General features: G+C 33.6%; 1 pseudogene; it reads left to right on the top strand.

Moving 5' to 3' along the window:
- The window catches only part of LOC110023584, a 17,246-nt pseudogene extending 13,351 nt beyond the window's left edge, over positions 1-3,895 (top strand).
- The last annotated feature ends 4,702 nt before the right edge of the window (positions 3,896-8,597 follow it).

Genomic DNA, 8,597 nt, shown 5'->3' with positions numbered 1-8,597 from the left:
GCAAAAGACCAAGTTAGGCATTTCACATAGAATTGGATAGATATCCATTCTAAATGAACCATGGATTAATATATTGTGAAGATATGGTGTACCCTAGCTCCAAGTCAACACCCAGGGTCAATCCTAAAGCCAAGTAATCCTATAGGGGCTATTCTTGAATTTTCTTATAATGATCTTACCTACTAAATGCTAGAGGTTAAGATCATTATGTGGAATTTCAAGTTGAGTAAAAAAAGAAGAGTTTTGAATTTATAATGGTGGGGTACCTCTTCTAATTTTCTAAGACTAGTCAATAGGAAAGTCCTATGGCTAGACCTAGGCTACTAAAGAAGTTTTCTAGACCTCAACCAAAAGTGAGGTCAACAAAGCTCTAAAGAGTAAGGAAAGACATAAGTGGGTAGATGTTATGAATGAAGAAATAACTTCTCTGAGGAAGAACAAGACTTGGGAACTTGTGGACCGACCAAAGAACCAACGTGTCATTTGTTGTAAGTGGACCTTCAAGAAGAAGGAAGACATGTCAAGCAGTGAAGAGGTTGGGTATAAAGCAAGACTTGTAGCAAAGAGATTCACATAGGTATCAGGAATTGACTTCAATGAAATCTTCTCACCCATGGTAAAATACTGCTTGATTAAGATAGTTTTAGCACTAGCGGTTCAATTTCAATTTGGAATTAAAGCAGCTAGATATTAAAACTGCGTTCCTACATGAAGAGTTGGAAGAAACCATCTTCATGGATCAGCCAGAGGGTATAGCACATCTAAAACCAAGGATAAAGTCTGCTTACTGAAGAAATCTTTGTACGAACTAAAACAAAGTCCAAGACAATGATACAAAAGAATTGATGAGTTTATGCTAAGGATTGACTTCGTTAGAAGCAGCTACGACATTTGTGTCCATATGAATAAGTAAGATGGTGATATAAGTACTTACTTGCTCCTATACATGGATGACATGTTAGTAGCCATCAGAAGCAAGGAGGAACCAGAAGATCAAGGGTATGCTCAACTCAGAATTTGACGTGAAGGACCTAGGACCTGCTACAAAGATCCTAATGATGAAGATTACAAAATACAGAAAGAAGGGCAGCTTATTCTTGTCTTAGAAGTCATACATTCATAAAGTTCTAGCAAGGTTTAACATGCATGAGGCCAAGCAGGTTACAACACCAATTGGTCAGCACTTCAGATTGTCGAACTCTCAAGCCCCTGAGAATGAAGATGAGAAAAGATACATGGAGGGTGTGCCCTACGCCAGTGGGTTTGGTAGCATCATGTATGAGATGATTTGCAACATACCAGATTTGGCCTACGCCGTCAACATTGTAAGCAGGTTTATGGCAAATCCAGGACATGCTTACTAGGAAGCTCTAAAATGGACCCTGTGATACTTAAGAGGTACCACTGATTTGGGGTTGCTCTTTAAAAGGCAGGACAAAGATGAAAAGGTAGTCGATTATGTGGGCTCTGATTATGCAGAAAGCATTGACACCAGGAAATCACTGACCGGATTCATCTTCACTGTCTTCGGTACTGCAGTCAGTTGAAAGTCCAACCTTCAATCTGTTGTGGCTCTCTCAACAACAGAGGTTGAGTACGTTGTTGTGACATAAGCAATTAAGGAGGCTATGTTGCTAAAATGCATGACTAAAGAGCTTGGTATATGTCAAAAGATTGTAACTGTGTTTTACGATAACCAAAACACAATTCATCTAACCAGGAACCAAGTCTTTCATGAAAGGTCTAAGCATATAGATGTAAAGCTTTACTTTGTGAGGGATGTTGTAGCTAAATGTTCAATAGTTGTGGAGAAGATACCAACTGAAGAAAATCCAGCTGACATGCTAACAAAGGTGTTACCTACAACTAAGTTCAGATAGTGTTTGGACTTAGTGAACTTCACAAGGGCTAAGGGCCCCATCGGGACTAGATTGAGAGAATGTCTATTGTAGAGCATAGTAATTGAGAGTCAAGGTGGAGAATTGTTATAATATGACTCTTAATTTAAGGCAATGACAAACTTGTGATTTTCCTAGAAGCTTCTATGATCTACTTGGGAGGCCTCGTCTATTATAAATAGATGAGAGAGACTTGTAGAGAGGGACAATGCTACTACAAAAAGGAAGATAGAAATCAGATCAAGAAGAGCAATAAGAGGAAGGAAATCAGTCCAAGAAGAAGAAGAAGAGAATAGGCTTAGGCTTCAAGAATTGAGGGAGGAGTCTTAGATCTTGTATCGAGGTAGTTTCGAGAGGGAGAGATCCAGATGAGTGTTCATTCCTTAATGTAAAAAACCTGTAATTTTTCTTTGTCTTAGTAAATTTGTTGGCGATTCCCTCCCGTATGTAGGTCTATGAACCAAATCACGTAATTGATTGTGTTCTTTCTTCTGTTTGTGCTCTTGCATTTCTTTTTCCCTGCAGATTTCTTTCTGCTTTTCGCTGTTTTCTTGGTTGCTGTGTTTTCCCACTTCTTGGCAACAGAAACTATCATATGGCTGTCCAGTCAATCGACAGAGAGTTCATCACAACAGTGCAGATGGTTCACGGTAATTCTTTCCGCAGCCCAGAAAAAGGGGTGTTCGCATCTTGCAGGACAGGAAGAAAGTTTGGGAGAGGCTTTTGGCTGATCGGGTTGTGTATCTTAGTGAGGCCGAGCAGGTTCCTGACCGTGACGATAGGATTTTGGAGCTGAAGATCGTGAGGAATCTCTTTAGCCGGTGCTCGAAGCTGCAAAGATCTCTATCGCTGGCTATTGAAGCTTTCCCTTGCGATGTACAAGAACAGCTTAATCGATTTCTTTACAAGGAGAAAGGAGGAGTTCGGTAATTCTAGACAGGGCTGATCTTCGTTGCCATTAACCAAAAATTCAGCATTCCTTTCCATTCGGTTGCAACAAGGTGTTCGGCACTCTTGTAATTGGCAGTCCTGAAGGTGTACAACACCTCTAGTCTTCAAACTGCAGTACAAGAAATCGAACAGCAAGGTGTTTTGGCAGCGGCACTGCAGGTGCATTCTTCGGGTCTCAATCCCCTAAACAACAAGCTGTATCTTGGCAGTATAGTTCTTAGGTGATTTCAGGTGTCGGTGGGGCAGAGTTTTACAACATGGATCTGCAGCAACTGACTTCACAACTTTTATGCTCCTCACTGCATCAATGTGGTTCCTCATCTCAACCTGGCTATTTGCTCCGTTCCTTTTCAACCCATCTGGCTTTGAATGACAGAAAATAAATGAGGATTGAGATGACCGGACCAAATGGTTAAACAGCCGTGGAAGCATTGGTGTTCCTGCAAACAAGAGCTGGGAATCATGGTGGGATGAGGAACAAGAGCACTTGAGTTCAACAGGTCTGATAGGGCTGTTCTGGGAGATCATCCTCTCTCTCTGCTTTTTTGCCTTCCAATATGGTATAGTTTTTCATCTACCTGTGTCCAACAACAACAAGAGCCTCATTGTAAGTCTTAAGCCACCTTAAACTTTCTAATCACCAATATTTTTTTTCAAGCTGTTGCTTTAACTTTTCTACTTCTTTTAAGGTATATGCTTTTTCATGGTTGGTGATAGTTGCTGTAATGCTCATCTTAAAGGTTGGTTTTTTCACTTGCAAAACAGACTTTTTTGATGTAATTTCCTTCCACATTGTCCATATATTCTATTGCTGAATTGGCACCAATCACTGCAGGTGGTGTCGATGGGCCGGAAAAAGTTCTGCGCCGACTTCCGATTCATGTTCAGGCTGTTGAAAGTATTTCTCTTCCTCGGCTGCATTGGAACTCTGGCTCTTCACCCTGCTCAATCTGACAGTAACTGACATTCTAGCCAGTTTCCTTGCATTCATACCTACAGGCTGCGCCATCGTCCAAGTGATATTATTACGGGACATTTACATACATACCATACATACCACCCAATGCCTTTGTATTTACATATCTAATACCTAAACTTCAATTTTTACATGCACGCCTCCTTTTCCATGCATGAAAAGTTGTATTATTTTTGGCATCTGATTGTAGTATATACTACTGATTATCTTTGTTCTTATTCTTCATTCAAACCTAGCTTTGGTCTACAGCGTTTGGATGTGGAAAATTATTACATTTGTTGAACAACATTGTTGATGTTCGAACATGCAGACGCTGAATGTAAAATTCTTGTTTTGATGAGTTGAAGCACAAGAGGCGTCTTCACCTTAATTTTTTTTTTCTTTTTTCAATACTATATTGGATTTTATGATAGACTTTTTTCTTGGCGTGGTGAAGACTTGTTTCGGGTTTTCTTATTGTTGGTGTGTTAAAGAGTGCATATGTATTTTGGCTCCATAAAAATAATATTATTATAATTATACTTAATTCTTTCAAAAGAATTATAAATAGATTTTATTATGCTCGAATACATAATATATTAGTTGAAAATAAAATGAATAATTTTAAGGTGTTAGATTCTGTTTGGGGCAGTTGTAGCTTATTAAAAAACCGTTGTGAAGCTGTTGAATAATAATTTGATGCTTAGAAAGTTGCGGTGGCTAGTACAATTTTTTTTAAAGTTAAAATGCATTTGGAAAGTTGTCACCGCACTTAGTTAGAAGTGGTGGGAAAATGCAGATTTTAGCTGCAGTTTTTTGAAAAAATTGTCCAAACGTAATTTACCCAAACAGACAAAAATGTGGTGCAACAATACCGCTCCCAAACGAACCTAAAAATTGATCTTCATGTATAGCTTTTTTTTTTCAATGGCTCACTAACTGCTGCTTAATACATTATGGTTCCTTCATGTTCATCTGGCTTCATCAAATGAAATTATATAGAAATGTTCCTAATTTTGTCATATTATTTAAAAATATACTGAATCAGGATTGTATAGCAAGTTAGAACTCACGAATTGTGATTGTTTAGATGTGTAAATTTGTAGTGACAATCTTGCTTTAAGATAGAATTGTAAGATCCATACTATAATTTTATGCATAATCAAAATTGTTATAGTTATCTTTCTATCGGCATCTCTTTATATTGCCATGAATATAATCTTAATATATTTTTAGGTCTATTTGATAGTCTTGTATCCAAGAATTATGTATTTTTATCTGTGAATTTCTAGATCTAATGGATAGTTTTTTATCAAATGTCGACCATCTGATGGTCCAATTAGGAGAGTAGATGTTTTTGATTTGATTTGTGTTAAGAAATGTAAAGCTAGACGTAAAAAGACTTGAGTATGTTGTATAAAAATGATCTTGTTGTATAAAAATGATCTTGTGATCTTGATTTATTAGAATTAGATGAAAATATGACACTTAATAAGGCACAATGCAGAAAAAATATTCATGCAGCTAACCCCATTTAGTGGGATAAAGGCTTACTATTGTTTACTTGTTTGATTTTAGATTATAAGGTTTCTATTAATGATATAATTTGTTGTTACTAATAGGAAATCTTTGGCTAGATTTGTCCAAATTTCTTTACAATCAAGTAAATTTGAGACTTGATGTATTGGGATGACATAACCATCAAATCTAAGTCAAATAATGTCTATCTTTTTTGGGATATCTAACATAAACTTGTTAACCCCTATAAGCTCATTCATTACACTTGACTTTTCCTTAGAGTTTGTTGGTTGATTAACTCAAGTTAAAATAGATCATTAGCATGATCCTTATGTCAATAATGTTGCTTGAGATGTTCAAGCGTGTAGCTAGTCTTATAGATTATTTTCCTTTAAATGACATAGACCTAGGCACACTTTCAAGTATATAAACATAATTAGTTTTATCCATTAGTACGAAAGTTATTTATAAATATTTCTATCTTTTGATAAGACTAATTAGTTTTATCCATTAAACTCATTTTTTTTAATCTTACCCTTTTTAAATCAGACACCCCCGAATACAATATTGAAGATGTGGGCCCCTTGGAATTGTTTAAAATGATATTCTAAAATTGATTTTGTCACCTTAATCAACTTTAAATAATATATCATATCAATCTAACTTGAGTAGAACCATAAAAAACAACCCAATTAACAATTGTTAGAATATTTAGTGTTGTGAGGTCCTCAACAACTAAGGTGCCATCTAATTTAAATATCTAAAATAGTTATCATAGGCCCAGTGATCAGATGCCATGCATGGATTCACATAATGCATCCAAGGTCTATTAACTTAATTTTATCTTTATCAAAATATTTGGGTATGGATTTGCATCAGGGGTTTTAATGCTATTAAACAAGAAATTTAATCAATCAAATTTGGGTCTCTTTGTAGTCAAAATTATAGCTCATTTAAAAGGATAAAGTTTAATATTTTACAATGATATAATAAAATTTTGCACTTGTTGTGTGTTTGAATTTGATTTTTATATCACAATTAACTTCTTTTTTTTTGCTAAACTTTAACTATTAGAGTTATTGGGACAACGAATTTTGCATAACCATATCTACTAGTATGTGATATCTATAAAATATTAGGAAAAATGCTCATGAAGGCATTCATAGGTTAAAATATGGGTAAGAATGTGGTAACAATAATAATGTAACATAAATAAGAATGCCTGAATTAAAATCTAAATTGTGCATAATCAAACTATCATAACATAATTTTTTTTTTGTCATTTAAAGAATGTTCTTTAAATTTTTTATATTTATAATCAAAATGAGTGTCTTAATGAGTTAAATCTAATAAACCTAAAATTACTTAAATTTAATTTCATCATATCAAAAAAATATTAAAAAAATTAAAATAAGTCAATTAAAACCATTTAGTTATTTTAATATATGAGAAAAAAATTTCAGAATGTCTCTCTAACTTTATATAAGTAGATGTGTATAACATATTCTTATATATTATATGTTAAGTGGAGTAGATTGAGATAAACTTCTAGAACTTTAATTATCATTACATGAAATCATTTAGGTATCAACATTTATACCCACTTCACCATTATTACACAACAATGATGCTAACCAATTTTAGACATCCAACATAAGTTTTCTTGGCATGCCTCCTTATATATCAAAAGTAAGGTCAATTAAGACCATTGATTATCATCTATCTTCCAATATTTCCATTCAACATTCTTGCCAACAATCAATGTTCAATGTCCAACTATTACGAACATTCAATTTTCATTTACATAGCAGTTCATTCTCCTATCCTATACAGAGAAGAACCAAGTTAACTTCGCAATGTCACTCAATCTTTATTTTTCTTTGTCAGTCATTACTATATGCTTACTAACACTCAACACCTAACATTTATTAACCATTTGTACTCGATGAACTTTTTGGTTGTCTTGCATCCTTCCATATGAAAAGACCGATGAAATTGATTGCTAAATTTTGACGTTCTTGGTTTATCACTGTACGATACTTTCTAATAACAGATGTTCAACACATGCTATCCATCAACATACAATTAAATACTCTCGATCATCTTTTATTCCTTCATACCAACAAACATTGGAGTAAACCACTAATTATTGCTTCATACCACCATATTAATTGCTTGATTGGTATTCCTAATTGCATGTTGTCGAATGCACTGTAATTTTTGAAGTTATTTAGCCATTTATGTCCATCATCTACTTAACAAATGATCAATTCCTCTTAATATTAAAAGGATATATAAGTTTCCATTATTATTTGAAAATCACTTATAGACCATATAACTCTTAGTATTGATAGCATATATGTCTTCCATAATATGATTGGAGTAAACCACTAATTATTGCTTCATACCACCATATTAATTGCTTGATTGGTATTCCTAATTGCATGTTGTCGAATGCACTGTAATTTTTGAAGTTATTTAGCCATTTATGTCCATCATCTACTTAACAAATGATCAATTCCTCTTAATATTAAAAGGATATATAAGTTTCCATTATTATTTGAAAATCACTTATAGACCATATAACTCTTAGTATTGATAGCATATATGTCTTCCATAATATGATTGGAGTAAACCACTAATTATTGCTTCATACCACCATATTAATTGCTTGATTGGTATTCCTAATTGCATGTTGTCGAATGCACTGTAATTTTTGAAGTTATTTAGCCATTTATGTCCATCATCTACTTAACAAATGATCAATTCCTCTTAATATTAAAAGGATATATAAGTTTCCATTATTATTTGAAAATCACTTATAGACCATATAACTCTTAGTATTGATGGCATATATATCTTCCATAATATGTTATATATAATTTCTTTATCTAGTAATTTAAGTGACACCCATTATAGTTTTGGATTAATAGTAATGAAACTGTTTTATTTGGAACACACCTAATGATTTAAGCTAATGACATGGTAAAATTTGAGTTGCTTTACTTGATTTATTAAGGAGGTAATAAAATTTAAAATATTAGAAAATAAATAATAAAATACAGTGACCATACCATTAATTTAACTAATTATTATAATTACATAAACCTAATGTATAGATATATATTTAATTTGAAATGCCTTGATAAATCAAATTTATCATATATTTTTTGATGCAATATTTTAGATAAATTTGTTGAAATTAAAAGGTTAAATATGTAATTTAATAAACAAAATTATAAATGGAGAAACTTGCAGTCGCTTTTTGCGTGCGA

This window comes from Phalaenopsis equestris, unplaced genomic scaffold (genome assembly GCF_001263595.1).
Source record: "Phalaenopsis equestris unplaced genomic scaffold, ASM126359v1 Scaffold000224, whole genome shotgun sequence".
Classification (NCBI taxonomy): domain Eukaryota; kingdom Viridiplantae; phylum Streptophyta; class Magnoliopsida; order Asparagales; family Orchidaceae; genus Phalaenopsis; species Phalaenopsis equestris.
Note: the sequence above shows the minus strand (reverse complement) of the source record. Positions and strands in the feature narration are given on the sequence as shown.